Below are 16,825 nucleotides of genomic sequence, written 5' to 3'. Positions count from 1 at the left end.
GAATCTCTCCTCGCTCTCTGTTCTCTTTCAGTATTCTTACTCCGTTTGGTGTTCGGCTGAGTTCTTTATCTCTTCATTTGATGTTCTAGGGTTTCAGGGTTGTTGATTCTCTGTTTAGCTTAGTTTTTCGGATCTTTGTTGTGGAGGGACGGCGTGGTGCTTCTGCCTAGACCGCCATCTTGCCGGAGTATCTCCTTTGCCCATTTTTTAATTGGATTATTTGTCTTTCTGTTGTTGAGGTATTGAAGTATTTTGTAGATATTTAGAGATTAGTCCCTTGTCGGATATGTCATGGCCAAAAGTGTTTTCCCAGTCTGTAGGTGCTCTTTTTACTCTTTTGGTGAAGTCTTTTGATGAGTTTAAGTGTTTAATTTTTAGGAGCTCCCAGTTACCTAGTTTATCTTCTGGTGTTTGTGCATTGTTAGTTATGGTTTGTAATGTGTTTATGCCATGTATTAGGGTCCCTAGCATTGTCCCTATTTTTCTTCCGTGATCATTATTGTTTTAGGTTTTATAATTAGGTCTTTGATCCATTTTGAGTTAGTTTTTGTGTGTGGTGTGAGGTATGCATCCTGTTTCATTTTTTTAACAGATGGACATCCAGTTATGCCAGAACCATTTGTTAAAGAGAGTGTCTTTTCCTCATTTAATGGACTTTGGCCATTTGTCAAATTTAAGCCTCCCATAGGTGGATGGATTTACATCTGGGTTCTCAGTTCTGTTCCATTGGTCTACGTGTCTGTTGTTATACTAGTACCAGGCTGTTTTGATGACCATGGCTGTATAGTAGGTTCTAAGATCAGGTAGTGTGAGGCCTCTCACTTTGTTCTTCTTCAGTAATGCTTTCCTTATCCTGGGCTTCTTCCTTTTCCATATAAAGTTGGTAATTAGTTTTTCCATCTCATTAAAGAATGCTGTTGGAATTTGGATTGGGATTGCATTATATCTGTAGATTGCTTTGCATAGTATTGACATTTTCACAATGTAGAGTCTTCTGATCTATGAGCATGGTATGTTTTTCCATTTATGTAGGTCTCTTTTGGTTTCTTGCAGTAGTATTTTGTAGTTTTATTTGTATAGGTCTTTTATGTCCCTGGTTAGATTTATTCCTAAGTATTTTATCTTCTTGGGGGCTATTGTAAATGGTATTGATTTCCTTATTCCCTTTTTGAAGTTCTCTTTGTAGGTGTAGAGGAATCCAGCTGATTTTTGTATATTAACCTTGTATCCTGCTACTTTGCTGAAAACTTCTATTAGTTCCAGTACCTTTCTTGTGGATTCTTTGGAGTTTTCTGTGTATAGGATTATATCATCTGTGAATAGGCATAGTTTTACCTCTTCCTTACCAATTTGGATGCCCTTTATTTCTTTTTCTTACCTTATTACCGTAGCTAGGACTTCCAGCACCAAGCTGCATAAGAGTGGTGATGGGATTTTTTTTTTTTTTTCTGACAGTTCAAAGCCTAGCTTTATCTATTATTATCTGGTAACTTTGGATAAGTTAATTTGCTTTTTAAAAAACTTTTTTGTTTCCTCATCTGTAAAATGCAATGATAATGCTGTGATCCCCAGTACATTAGATGCTACCTCATTTGTTATGAGGATTAAATAAAATAATGCTAATAAAGCATTCATCAGGATACCTAACACATAATAAACACTCAACACATGTTCACTATTCTTATCATTTTCCTCAGAGGTTATTCAGGGGCCGCCTGGTTGACTGACTGGGTAGATTGAAGGAAGAAGGCTCTAGGCAGATTTTCTTCAATTAAAGCAGTTCAATTCTTCGGTCTTTTATACATTAAAGTTATATATTAAATATCTTGTGAAAAAGGAGTTTGGCTGCTAGAAGAAGTTTAATTCACTGAGCTTTTAAAATTGAATTTTTGGTGAGAATAGAAACTATCTGGAGATTTTAAATTGAACAGGAAATTTCACTATTCTTTCTGTTTTTAGAATTCAGAAAACTGGAATTCTCAATTTCCTGAAAGAATAGATCACAATGCCCATAAATAGCCTAGCCTTATTACTCAAACAGTGGTCTGCTGGCTAGCATCACCAGCATCACTTGGAGCTGATTAGAAATGCGGAAGCTCAGGCCCCTACTCATACCTCCTGAGTCAGAATCTGCACTACACAAGATATTTATCTGGTTTCCATGCACATTAAAGGTAGAAAGCACTAGTACAGCAGTTAGGAACATGGATTATGATGCAGAGGGACTTGATTTTGACTCCTGTCTGTACTCCTCCTAATGGTGGCACTAATCTCATTAAGCCTCAGTTTTCTTATTTATAACACAAGGAAAGTGAGAATACCTATCTCAAAGGGTTATTATGAGGATGAAATGAGATAACCTTGTAAAAGTCTTGGCATGTTGCTTGGCAAATAAAAAGTAATCAATAAAAACTAAGTACTAATATCACTTGTAATATCAATGGTAGCAAAGGCCTAGGAAGAATTTTAATTTATATTAGAGTTTTGCCTTTTAACATTCAAAGCCCTTTTCTTCTTCTTTGACGGAAGGAAGAGGAAGGGAAAGAGGGAAGATGGGAGGGAGAAAGGAAAGAAGGAATAAAAGTCTTTGGATGGTAAAGGAATAAGTATGCTAAAGGCTCAGATAGCTAGATTGTTCCTTTCTATTTATGGAAATAATTGGCATTATTCTCTTGGTGCTCTGCATAAAAGCCAGATGAATCAATCTGCTACAGATTGACACTACAAAAATGAACTCATTTAGTTCTCATTTAGGTCAAATGACTTGTTACAAGTCAGCTACTCCATTTGATTTTCCTTTCACATAGAAAGAAATACAAAGATCCTGTTCCATTCCTATTAGCAGAAATGCCAGTGTGTCTTAGCATTGGAACCTGTTACCTGGTGCTGGTATCTGTGTTGAATCTTATTATTTCTAGAAGACATTTATTGCTAAAATAATTTCTTTAAGGTGGGACATTTTGGAAGCAGAATTTCACCTTATCTAAACTGGACTCAATTATAAGAAAAGTGTTTTTGAAGAACTCTCATTTGAGAGCATAGTAGTCTGTTATGAGCAGTCAAACAATGTGGATACTTCAGGGTAACTGCCAGTAACATCAGAAGTCAGAGGCTATATGGTTTGTTTTTACCATGCCCATGTAGGAGCACGTTCCTGTGGATTTTAATATGGATGATGAATCAGTTTGCCCTGCCAGTAAAATATGGTAGGTTCCTTTCCTAATGTTGTTCCCTCTGTCTTGAAAGCCCTCATTCCTTCCATTTCTTTAGAATTCCTACTTTTTCCTCAGATCCAGCCTAAATGTCACCTTCTCTGTGAAGCCTTCCCCAGTTACCTTAGGCACGGTTTATATGTTTGTTCCCATAATGTTTGGTATTCCCTGTGACTTATATCATGTGGAGTTTCTGGGTAGTGCAAATGGTTAACGTGCTTAGCTACTAACCAAAAGGTTGGAGATTTGAGTTCATCCAGAGGTCCCTTGAAAGAAAGACCTGACGACCTGCTTCCAAAAAGTCCGCCATTAAAAACCCTATGAAGCCACAGTTCTACTCTGATACAGGTGGGGTTGCCATGAGTCAGAGTTGACTCGATGGCAACTTTTTTTTGTGGTTTATGCCATGTACCTCTCTTTGTTGTAGGTTGTTGGTGTGTCTGCTTTCCCCCACCCTGCTCCCCTGAGATTGTGAGTCCTTGGAAAGTGGAGATCATCTGGCATTCATCTTTGTATTCCTGTCACTGAACCTAGAGAAAAGCCAGTGGACACTGAGTGGTTGTTAACTAAGTGAATTAGTGGCTAAGCTATTACTTGGATGGTAAGGGCCTTAGAGGAAATCTCACTGTAAGCATAGTCTGTACCTTGTACTCCATTTTTGTACAGATGAATTCTGATTTAGAATGAAGAACACAGGCAACTTTAATAAATGACAGCCAAAAATTGAACATTAAGGACAGCAGGTGTAAGAAATGCAACAGGAAATACATTAATCTTTCAAATGGTATAAGAGTATTTCTCACCTATAACTCTCTCTCTAAAATTTGTTAAATAAATGAAAATTAATCAAACAAAATACTTTCATATTGTCAATGGAATGTGTTATAGATTGAATTGTATACCCTAAAATGTGTGTCATCTTGGCTAGGCCATGATTCCCAGTATTGTGTGATTGTCCACCATTTTGTCATCTGATACGATTTTCCTACGTGTTGTAAGTCCTACCTCTATGATGTTCATGAGGCAGGATTAGAGGCAATTATGTGAATGAGGCAGGACTCAATCTACAAGAGTAGGTTTTGTCTTAAGTCAGTCTCTTTTGAGGTATACGAGAGAGAAGCGAGCAGAGAGACAAGGGGACCTCATGCCACCAAGAAACAAGAGCCAGGAGAACAGTGCATCCTTTGGACCTGAGGTCCCTGTGCTGAGAAGCTCCCAGACCGGGGGAAGATTGATGATAAGAACCTTCCCCCAGAACTGACAGAGACAGCTCCCCTGGAGCTGGCACCTTGAATTCGGACCTCTAGCCTCCTAGACTGTGAGAGAATAAATTTCTCTTTGTTAAAGCCATCCATTTGTGGTATTTCTATTATAGCAGCACTAGATGACTAAGACACAGTTAAGTACCATATACTCTTTTTATAAGTCTGCCACAGATATTAAAATTATAAATATTCAGTATTATTTCAAGTTAACCAAAATTTATTTGACAATTTACCAAACTGTTGGCATCTTACATTCTAATAATTTTAGTAGACAGCAAGAGAAAAGCAGGTTAATTAATTCATGAAGAAAACTGAAACCAAACCCATAGCTGTTGAGTTGATTCCAACTCATAGCAACCTATAGAACAGAGTAGAACTGCCCCATAGGGTTTCCAAGGAGAGGCTGGTGGATATGAACTGGCGACCTGAGCTCTTGAAGATAGTAGGTTAATTAATTCTTGAGGATAGCATGGGAATATACTGAAAAGGGCACTGAGATGTTGAAAGCCTAAGATGTTAGCAGCATGAGTGCTGGCATTAGAGCCAAAAGGTGAAAGAACTAGAGTGTGAGTTCCTGGAAAGTGGGGATCATGTCAGGTGGCACACCTGGGCAGACATCAGCACCAATGACATTGGCCATTGGCAGCCTGCCCTGGGTAGGAGCAATGGTGGGGATGTCTTGCAGACCCTGGCAGCATATCTGCCATCTGGGTCCCAGCAATGGTAGAAAATAACACCATAGTGATCTGGGACAGCTAAGAAGAAAATGGCCGACACCAGTAGGTAGCAAAAAGGCCTTGACACGACACACATCAGATGCCCTTTTCTAGCCCCAGCACCCTTTGGGAGTAATTAGATGAAACAGGCATTTAGGAAGTTTGGCAGAACAGTGTGAGGCTGAGCCAGACAACTCCTGAGTGGTGACATTCGTGATGACCTGATTTTACTTCCAGACTTGCCTGGCTTTAAGTTCATGATTCTATGTAGAAAACAAGTAACAAAGATCGACCAGGAGCCTGAGAGAGCATAAAAGGGAACAGCAAGAAGGCAAGACAAAGGTGATATGAGGGGAAGAAGAAGATAGAATGAAAAAAGGGAAGATAAGTTCTCAAGCAAGTCAGGAAGGCCTAATGATTAATCAGGAAGATCCAAACATCAGAGGTGTACAAATGTAATAGGAATGGTCTTGAGAAGGGGTGAGGTTGGGAAGATGGTTTAAGGCCCTTTATCTCCAAGAACCATGCCAGAGAGAGGGGGAGGATTGGTGAATACACTTTTTGTCTAGGAGATGGGAAGAGTGTGGGGGAATATATAGGGCATTCTGTATCACTGCAATTCCAAGTGCGGCTTGAGAGGGTGGGGGAGCTGGGAGAAGGGTTGGGGGTCTAGGGCAGCAGGTGTGTGGGGAAGGGAAAAGGGATGGTTGAGGAAGGGGGTGGTTACGAAGATCGTAACAATGTGGTGTTGGGGAAATGTAATTAAACATAAAATCTCCTGCCAACCCAGAAAACCTCTCCACAAAGATAGAAGAGAAATAAAACAGTTTTATTACTGAATAAGCATTAAATCAGAATGTGATGTACAACACAGGCAATCTGCTAAAGAGGTTGCAAAGACAAATAAATCTGATCGTTTTGTATAGCCAAGCAGATGCAATCCATTTTATACATGTTCTTAAGATAAACAATAACTAGGAAACCCTGGTGGTGTAGTGGTTAAGAGCTATGGCTGCTAACCAAAAGGTCGTTATGAGGTTGCTGTGAGTCAGAATCGACTCGACAGCAATAGGTTTGGTTTTGGTTTTTAGTCCTCAAGTAAGAGCACTTGACAGTACCAGTTGTCACACACGGATCATCCTAAATTCAACTGATAATTGGAATAGCCACCTGTGTTGTTATTTGCCTTCATCCAAAGGAAAAATAATTTCTCATATCTTTATGACAGAAAGTAGGTTTGCAACTTAGAGCCAGGTGCCAGCTGAAGTTAAGCTCCTACCCTCCCACAGAAACTGGGAGATAGGGACACTGTCTTCCTTGGTGACTATATTTCAAAGAGATGGCCCCCAAGTCCTTGAGAAAAACACTTTTGGTTGTGAAACTGGCAAGAGACTTACTTAGTTTTTAAAAAGATTTACATACATCCCAAAGGGGCAGAAAAAGAATTCTAATTACAAGTATTCCAAAGTAAGTGGTCTAAGAAAAAGGGTGGACCCCTTTCCCTTTTTTTACTAGGGAAAATTAATTCTTTCCTTTTTCGATTTGTATTTTCCCTTAGAATGGCAGGAGGGAGGTTGACATGCTGACCAGAATGTCTGCCTGTGCCAGAGACAAGACTGCTGGGTATGGCTGTGTAAGCTGTGCCCTACACAAGGACACCTAGCTGAGGGTGTGTGGGGCTGGAATCCAGTCTGTACAACCCACACTAAGCTGTGGGCCCTATCTCAAGGGGACATTCCCTTGCAGGGAATTCACAAAGTACTGTGTGGGCTAGTGGTTGCCTTAGCCAGTAGCCCTTTCTTTGGTCATTTTTGGCACCTGAGTGACGGTTTTCTTCTTTTCGTCTATATTTGGAAACATCTCCCTTCCACCCCACCCTTTCTGTAAAGTACAGAGCCTCTGCTGATATCCCCAGCCAACTCTGACAGAGGTATTTGGTACAATCTTGAGAAAGCTCTTACACTGTATCTCTACCTCAACTTCCCCATCAGTTGCCAAATACTTTTTCTGCCTTAACATCTTTAGGAGATGGCCTTGTCTTCTCCTTGGACTTGAATCTTCACAGTCCAGGGCTCAGTCACTCTTAGTTCTCAACAAGCTCTGTGCAACATAACCCCCAGTTGGTTTACAGGCTGCCCTGAGAGGGTGGTAGTTTTACATTTCTTAGGCTGAAACTTTCTCTTTTGGGTCTTAGACCCTTTTGAATACTTGAAAAGCTATGAACTCTCTACAGAAGCCCACACAATTACATACACACTTTCAGCAATTTACAGACTCTCTAAGACTCATTCATAGTTCTCCCTAAGATGTGAAGTCCAGCGTTAGAGGCCATTCAAGGCAGTTGTAGACTCCTGTATGTTGTATATTGTAATTAATTTTCCTTTTGTAGAACTCACAGTGCCAGATAAAAAACAAAAACTTGTTGTAAACAGATGTCAACAGTACCCATAGGCACTTGTGTTTGCTATGAAAATATAGTATTATGATTTCTCTCAAGTCTATATCCTGGTCTCCAACTCAATTGCCTGAATTCAGGCCTTAATTATTTCTAACCTGGTTTATTACAAATGTCTTCCTAACTTACTATCGTGATTCTTATCCTCCTTTATTTCATGTTTCACTCTGGCTTCCAGAGTGATCTTTATATAATAAAATTCATTAAATTATATAATAAAATTCCATTCTCTTGTTGTTAGGGATTGAATTGTGCCCCCCCAAAATATGTGTTATAAATCCTAACCTCTATGCCCGTGATTATAATCCCATTTGGGAATGAGTTGTCTTTGCTATGTTAATGAGGCTGGACTAGTGTAGGGTGTATCTTGAGTCAATCTCTTTTGAGATATGAAAGAGATTAAACAAAGGAGCAGAGTGGATATAGGGTAAGATAGATGCCAAGACACATGGAGATCTCCAAGGAACTAGGAAGCAAAAGCTGAAGAGACAAGGACCTTCCCCCAGAGCCGACAGAGAGAGAAAGCCTTTCCCTAGAGCCAGTGCTCTGAATTTGGACATCTAGCCTCCTAAACTGTGAGGAAAATAAATTTTTGTTTGTTAAAGCCATCCACTTGCGGCATTTCTGTTATAGCAGCACTGGATAACCAAGATACTTGCTTAAAACTATTCAAGGACTCCTCATTGATAATAGCTGGTACGTATTGGTACTCTTGTGACCACTAATCCTTCATACATCAATGTGTAAAACTTTGATCAATGTGTCAAATCTCTTTTTGCTACAATTAAGACTACATAATAGGGTCTATTTTCAATCACCTCATATGCACGTGAAAGCTGGACAATGGATAAGGAAGACCGAAGAAGAATCAATGCCTTTGAATTATGGTGTTGGTGAAGAATATTGACTATTTCATGAACTTCCAGAACAAACGAATCTATCTTGGAAGAAGTACAGCCAGAATGCCCATTAGAAGCAAGGATGGTGAGACTTTGTCTCACTTACTTTGGACATGTTGTCAGGAGGGACCAGTCCCTGGAGAAGGACCTCATGCTTGGTAGAGTAGAGGATCAGCGAAAAAGAGGAAGACCCTCAATGAGATGGACTGACACAGTGGCTGCAACAGTGGGTTCAAGCATAACAAGGATTGTGAGGAAGGCACAGGACTGGACAGTGTTTTGTTCTGTTGTACATAGGGTCACTATGAGTCGGAACCAACTCGGCGGCACCTAACAACAACAACGACGGTGGGGTCCATTAGAGAGAATGTGGAGCTGAGAGGGTCATGAAATTCAGTGTAGATTGGAGGAGAGCTTGCTGTGACAATAGCATCAAGCCAGGGTAAAAGAAAGATCATGAGTTTCCTGGAAATGCAGTACTTTGGGAGTGTCGAAGAAAGTTCAGTGAGAACAGTAAACGATTCTACCTAAAGAGCAATTTAGTGTTGATGGATGAGCAAATATATGCTTTGATAATTCTTCTGTAGTTTCCTGCTCATATCTTTGTGAATAGGGATTCTTAACCCTTATACTCTTCTATAATCTTATAATGTGTGAAAGGGGAAAAAATACAGTTCCTTTGAACATAAAATGAGGCTTATAGGTTTTTCCCCTTAACATTGCTAAAATACCTAAAATAGATTAATATCTTAGACACCGAGACAAGAATTTGGGCTTAAGAATTTATTTGGGAAATGTTTTTAGGAAGCATGATAAGGGGGTGGGGAAGTGAGGCAGGAAAGGGAGGAGATGAGAGCCACTAAAGGGTACGCTAATGAGAGGGTTAGGGAAGTGTGTAGAAATACTCCAAATTGAGGCATGTGGCTGGAACAGGATAGCTAGCCCCAGTTGGAATCAAACTCCATATTGTTAACTAAACTCCATTTTAAATTAGACTTTAGCTTAACCAAAGCCCCTATCTCTACATTCCTGAGAGTGTAGCCTGCGACTTCCCTAAACTTCAACTGCTCTTAGCAAATAAAGGTGAGAGTGAGTATGTGGTTGTTCCCGGAAGGGTTTGCTGATGATAAGAGAGATTATGATGTTGGTGTCTCGCTGCTCCTCCCCATCTTACTATTAGTCATGCACTATTGCACCCCCATCTTACTATTAGTCATGCGCTGTTGCACATTTACCTTTCCCATCTTACCGTATAAAAGGCTCACCTCTCCCTTGGAAGGTGGGAGCACTTGGTAGATTCCTCTCTGTCCTGTGTTTCCCCAATTCACAAATTGTATTATCCTCAATAAATCTCTTTGCTTTTATTTTAACAGAGTGAGAGTTCTTACTCTTCAACAGAAGAAAGGCCTGGGGATCTACTCCCTCCCACCGCCACTCAAAAAAAATCAGCTGTTGAAAATCCCATGGAGCACAGTTCTACTCTGACACACATAGGGTCACCCTGAGTCTGAGTCGACTCCATGGCAGTTGGTTACTGGTATGGCTGTGGGCCACCAGGACTCTATCCTGCTGGTGATTTCTGAAAGAAGGTGTAGAGAAAAGCCTTAGAATTGTCTGTTTGAGGGTTGAGGAAGCATGAGTATTTCCTTACCAAAATCTTTCCTTCATTATTTGAGAAATATTTCTGGCCTATCCCTTAAGCATGTTGAAGAATATGTTTTTGCCACCAGAAAAAATGTCAGTCAGAGAGACAAAAGAAGCTATCAGAGTGTGAAGGAACTTCCTGAAGGTGACCTCCAGGATGGGCTGAGGGATAAGTGCCACTTGTAATCTACTATAAATAGACTGAAGTACCGCTTAAAAATGTAAATTAATTTATACCTATGGTTTTGAGCAATTATGGTACTTTGTCTTATTACTATCAGAATATAAATATTTATTATGTATACACACACATACACACGATATTATAGATCTTCATATATTTTTTAAACTTGATGTATTATATTGTTTCCTGTTCAGATCTCTGTCACAGACTCAAAAATGGTTGAAAACCAGTGGATTAAGATAGGCAACCAAACCCCTAGCATGACATTCAAGTCCTTCACAGTCCATACTGAGCTTTTTCTTTCCCCTCAATGCCCCTGCCCCCAGGTACTTTATGGCTCAACATGACATAATTCTTACAGTTTATACATGGGCCATGTTATTTTATGCTCATGGGCCTTTTAGCATGCTGGTTCCTTAGATAGTCTTTACCTCTTTTGATGACTTCCTCCTTTAAAGTCCAATTCAGCCATCATGTCTTCTATGCAGTCTTCCCTGGCTGTCTTCTTCCCAACATGTATTCCATACTTCCTATCATCTCTCCATCCTAAATGCATTCTTGTTACATGCATCTCATTGTTCTGTAACTATTTATTTACACATCTCCTCCTCCAGACTCATGATTGTCCACGTTTATTTAAATTTTTGTTCTCATCATCTACCATGAGCTTGACACCTGACAGGTATTTAATGAATATTATTTTAATTGAATCGTAGTAACAAGCTATATGGAAACCCTGGTGGTGTAGTGGTTAAGAGCTATGGCTGCTAACCAAAGGGTTGGCAGTTTGAATCCACCAGGTACTCTTTGGAAACTCTATGGGGCAGTTCTACTCTGCCGTATAGGGTCGCTATGAGTCAGAATCGATTTGATGGCAGTGAGTTTTGTTTTGTTTTAACTAGCTATATTGCTGCAGAGTTGGGCAGATAAATTCATTCAGGCTTAGAAAGACAAGGTCAAAATAAATAACAAAGGCAAGCAAATCTTTTTTTTTTTTTTTCCTTCCTTTTTTTCATTGTGGTAAGGAGTTTGGATTTTATTCTAGAAGTGATGGAAAGCCACTGAAGGGACTTCAATAGAGAAGTCACACAGACAATTTGCATGTTAAACACACTATTTTTGTATACTTTCATTTTGATATTAAAGAAAACATTGTTCATGGGTACTGAACCATTTATACCACACATACTATGTAGAAACAAGTCCACATCATTGAAATCTTTGAGGATAATTAACAAGAGGAATTTAAATGTGGCAAATCAGACAAAGGAATTATCCTGCAACCTTCATATGTTCCCGTATATGACTGCTATTGGGAACATTTATAGCCTTCCCCAAATAATACTTCAGCCAAAACACAGAAATACATCTTTTAAGACTTTGCTAGATAAACTAATAGCAGTTCATAAGGAAAAAATACACAATGTCCTGATGATAAACTTGTTGGAAGTTTAAAAAAATGGCAGGATTATTTTATTGTGTGTTACCAGCAGAACCTTTCTTACAGAAGAGGAGCCAAAGTGGGATGATGGCCTGACTCAGTCCTCCTGTCCTGAGGAAGATGAGCCTCCATAGTGTTCCTGAGGTCAGATAGAGCCTGCTGATCCTCTATGTCTAAAGTCACATGTGTAACATTCCCCACTCTGTGGTCATCTTTGAGTGGACACCTTTCTTGACCTCTTGTTCATTCACATTTACCTGGGCTCAGATATTTCTAGAACAACAATGCTAGGAATAGGTGTCACTGACTAGGGTTTTAGAATCAAAATAATTGTTCAAGGAAAACTGAACATAAATAGTTAAACTTTAAATACATTTTACTATATTAGTCATATAAAAATGTTTACCTAATTTTAGGTGCTTTCTTTTAGTGGCTGCTACGGATTGAATTGTGTCCTCCCAAAATATGTGTTGCGAATCCTAACCCCTATACATATGGATTTAATCCCGTTTGTGAATAGGGTTTTCTTTGTTATGTTAATGAGGTCATATCAGTGTAGGTATGTCTTAAACCAATCACTTTTGAGATACAAAAAGAGTAGATTAGGCAGAGAAGCAAGCAAACACAAACGGGGGAAGATGGATGCTACGTGGAGATCTCCAACGCCTAGAGGCTGAGACAAGGCTTTTCCCCCAGAGTGGACAGAGAGAGCTTTCCCCTAGAACAGGTGCCCTGAATTTGGATTTCTAGCCTGCTAAACTGTGAGAACATAAATTTCTGTTTGTTAAAACCGCCCACTTGAGGTATTACAGCGGCACTAAGAAAACTAAGACAATGGCATTCTGAAAGAAGCGGCATGGGAAGTGTAAGGAGTCAGGCAGACCTGCTAGCCGTGGTACTCATCATGTTTAACTTCTCAGAGTCCAGTTTTGTCATTTTTAACATGGGGATGATAAGAGCTGACATGCAAGGTTGTTATGACATTTAGAGATAGTGTATATGTAGTTCTTGATACATAATAGGTGCTAAACTAATGGTAGATTTTATTGTTTTATTACTGTTAATTACCAACTCTGCCTCTCTATAGAGTTAGTAATATCTTTCTAAAACACAGCTGAAGTGTTCCTTAGAAGCGAGGATGGTGAGACTTTGACTAACTTACTTTGGACCAGATTGGGCAGGAAAGACCAAATGCTAGAAAAGGAATCATGTTTGGTAAAGTAGAGGGCCAGTGAAAATGAGAGAAACCGTTAATGAGATGGATTGACACAGTAACTGCAATAAAGGACTCGAACATACCAACAGTCATGAAGATGGCACAGGACCAGGCAACTTTTGTTCTGTTATACATAAGGTCGCCATGAGTTGGAGCCGAACTGACAGCAACCAACACCACCAACAATCATAAATGAACAAGTTAGAGTGGCAATCCCTTTTTTTCCTCTTTGGTATATTTACTGTATTGTCCTTTGGGCACACTTTTTTCCTCTTCCCACAAAATGAGTCATTCCTCTCCAAGGGAGATGTCAGAACTCAAGCTTTCCTTGCACCTTAGGTATGTTTGATTGAGGTGCTGTAAATGGAACATCTGTTTTTGCTGGTGCAGGTGGCAGGAGCAGCAGTGGTGGTAATGTTTCAGCATTTGCAAGGCTGAGTTTCTGGGGAAGCAGTAGCAACAACGGTGATGGTGCTACCAGTGGTTGCAATAAAGTCAAGTCCCTGGTGTGGAGTTTGGTGGTGTGGTTTGGGGCTTTGTTCCTTAGCTTTGAGAATCCTTCACCTGGAATATCTTATATTAAGCTCCCCTCTATGCTTTATCTAGCCAGATTATATTCACATGGAATTTGGGTTTTGTTTTTTTTGTTTGTTTGTTTGACTTGGTTTTTAAATGCATTTTTTACTTGGAATAATTTTAGATTTACAGAAAAGTTGCAAATCAAATCTGAATAAAAGTTTAAATATACTTCACATTAATACTGACACACAATTCTTTGGTTATAATAGCTACCATTTAAATATTTTATATGTTCCAGGCCCTTTGCTAGCATTATCTCTAATCATTGCAACGTTTTATATATATATACGTATTTTTTGTTGTTGTTGCAATGATATTTTAGGGTAGCTATTATGACATTTGGAGCCCTGGTGGCACAGTGGTTAAGAGCTCTGCTGCTAACCAGAAGGTCACAGTTGGAACCCACCAGCTGCTCCTTTGGAAACTCCATAGGGCAGTACTACTCCATCCTATGTGGTCGCTATGAGTTGGAATCGACTCATTGGCAACAGGTTTGATATTGGTTTTTATTATGACATTTTATAGGTAAGGAAACTGAGGCTCAGAGGAGAATTATAAACATATCTAAAGTCACCAAGATAATAAGTCACAGTCAAATTTGAGAGCCAGCCCTGACTCCAAAACCTGTCCTCTGTCTGTTTAACCACATTCCTGCAAGGCAGCTTATGTCACTTTGTGAAGCATTTACCTTGGGCTCTGCAAAGTATGGACAGACTGATGACTAGCGCTCACTCCAGTACACTCTGGTTAAACATGTGCCTTCTTTGGATCAGTCTGCAAATTTGTATTAGCCAAAATCATATGAGCAGTTTTTTTTTTTAATTGTTGTCAAAAATATACACAGCAAAACATACACCAATTCAACAATTTCTGCAAGTACAATTCAGTGACATTGATTATATTCTTCAAGTTGTGCAACTATTCTTCATCCTCCTTTTCTGAATTGTTCCTCCCCCACTGACATAAACTCACTACTCCTTAAGTTCCTATCTAACCTTTCAAGTTGCTGTTGTCAATTTGATCCCACATATTCTTTAAAAGAACACAATGCTGAAGGTGGGCATTCTTTACTAATTAAACTGTTGTTTGGTTTAAAGAAGATTTCAGGGGATATTTCTGGTTTTAGGTTTAAAAATTATCTCAGAGCAATAGTTTTGGGGGTTCATCCAGCCTCAGTGGCTCAAGAAAGTCTGCAATACAAGAATTTTAAATTCTGTTCCACATTTTCCCCCTTTTTGACCGTAATTATTCTATAGAAGCTTTGATCAAAATGTTCAGTAGTGTTTAGCAGGGCAACATTCAGTTCTTCTGGTCTCATGGCAAAGGAGGTAGTTGTTTATGGACACGCAAGCAGTTTTTTAATGAAAAAACTATTTGACATGTTAATACAAATAGCATTAGTATATAGCAATGGTCCTAGCCCTCTAACTTTTGCTATAACTTTTCTTAGGCTTATTTGAATCTCATCACTTTCTCCCTTCACAAACTTCAGCTAAGTGCTTGCTGTTAGTATTTAAATTGCCTTAGGTCCATCTCTTGTTAATAATTAAGTTGATTTTCAACCTCTTTGGGAAGTCTATCAACTTTCAGAGGTGCCTGTCTGGGATTTGTAGAAATTCAGAGTTCACTTTTATTTCTCATTTTGCGTTAGAGAAGACAAAAGAATGGCTGCCCCAGCACCAGTCTTCACCTTGGGAACCAGAAGCATAGCGCAAGCCTTTCACTCAGAGGTATAGCAGACTATTGATGACCTGAAAGCAGAGCTGGAGGAGTGATATTCTCAGTATTAGCTGGGTAATCCTAATTACCAAGTGCTAAGCATCAGGCACTGCAGGGGCTGATAATGGGAGGAAACGCATACCATGTCGGACAACAAGGGCTATACATTCTCAACAAGTAAAATAGACTTAAATAAACCTAAGCCAGGAAGACTCGCAGAGAAAATCTGCATGTGCACATACCCAAGGAGATACAATTAAATCAACTCCCACCCACTGCATTTTAAGATGAGAAAACTGACACATGATAATATTAGGTAGCAATATTAATAACAGCAGCAACAACAGCTACTACTTAGTCAGAGGTTCCTGGGTGGCAGGCCCTGTACTAAGCACAAACACATTATATCATTTACTACTCACAGTAACCCCAAGAGATAAGAATGATTATAGCCTTCCTCTGTAAATTGAGTGCTGAAGTTTATAGAGCTTAAGTAACTTGCCCAAGATTACACAGTTGCTAAATGATGGAACCAGGATTTCAGTCAATGAAGTCTATGTCCATATTCATATTCTTAGATACTAGGCACTATTTCAGATCAAGGACCCATTGTGAATGATGGTATAAGAAGAACCCATCTTTCTACCGCTATAAGTTGATAGAAGCCAGCATGTCTTTATCGTCCATTATTAGTTACCCTAATATTGCACTAGAACAGCTACACTGTCAGGAAACAGAATGAAAGAGTTGGGACAGTTAGTAATCTCCTCCACAGAAGCCTTCTTATGAGAGACAAGATAGAGAGAAAGTATTCTGCCAAACCTTTCATCTGCTGCCATTTGTCTTCTGTCAATCCTGTACCAAGGAGCCCTGGTGTCACAGTGGTTAAAGCCCTCAGTTGCCAACCAAAAGGTCAGCGGTTGAAACCCACTAGCCGATCCGCAGGAGAAAGATGTGGCTGTCTGCTTCTGTAAAGATTTACAGCCTTGGAAACCCTATGGGGCAGTTCTACTCTGTCCTATAGGGTCGCTATGAGTCGGAATCGACTTGATGGCAGTGGGTAATCCTGTGCCCCCAGGAATATTAAAGGGCACAGATATTCAACTTTTTCAGCAAAGGAATGCCCTCAGATGGATTTTCCTCCTCCTTCTCCCTTCCTTTTCTGCCTTTTAAGGCCCAATAGAGAAATGATCAAGTGTTCTGAACAAGCAATACATAGATGAACAAACTCAACAGTCAATAAACGTGTAAGAATTGTTTCATTTCACTAGCAAACAGGAGATGCAAATTAAAGTAATATTGAGGCATCACTCCTTGCTCATCAAATTAGCAAAAATTAAAAAGAGTAAGAACTTGCTTCTTGCATTATTTCTTTATTCATAATTCATTTAACAAATTTTTACTGAATTCTAACATGGGCCACGTATTGTTCTAAGTGCAGTGAACAAAAGAGACAAGAATCTCTGCCCTTATGGAGCTTGCATTTAATTAGGGA

Source organism: Trichechus manatus, unplaced genomic scaffold (assembly GCF_000243295.1).
Source record: "Trichechus manatus latirostris isolate Lorelei unplaced genomic scaffold, TriManLat1.0 scaffold00156, whole genome shotgun sequence".
Taxonomy (NCBI): domain Eukaryota; kingdom Metazoa; phylum Chordata; class Mammalia; order Sirenia; family Trichechidae; genus Trichechus; species Trichechus manatus.
This window is presented reverse-complemented; position numbering follows the sequence as displayed.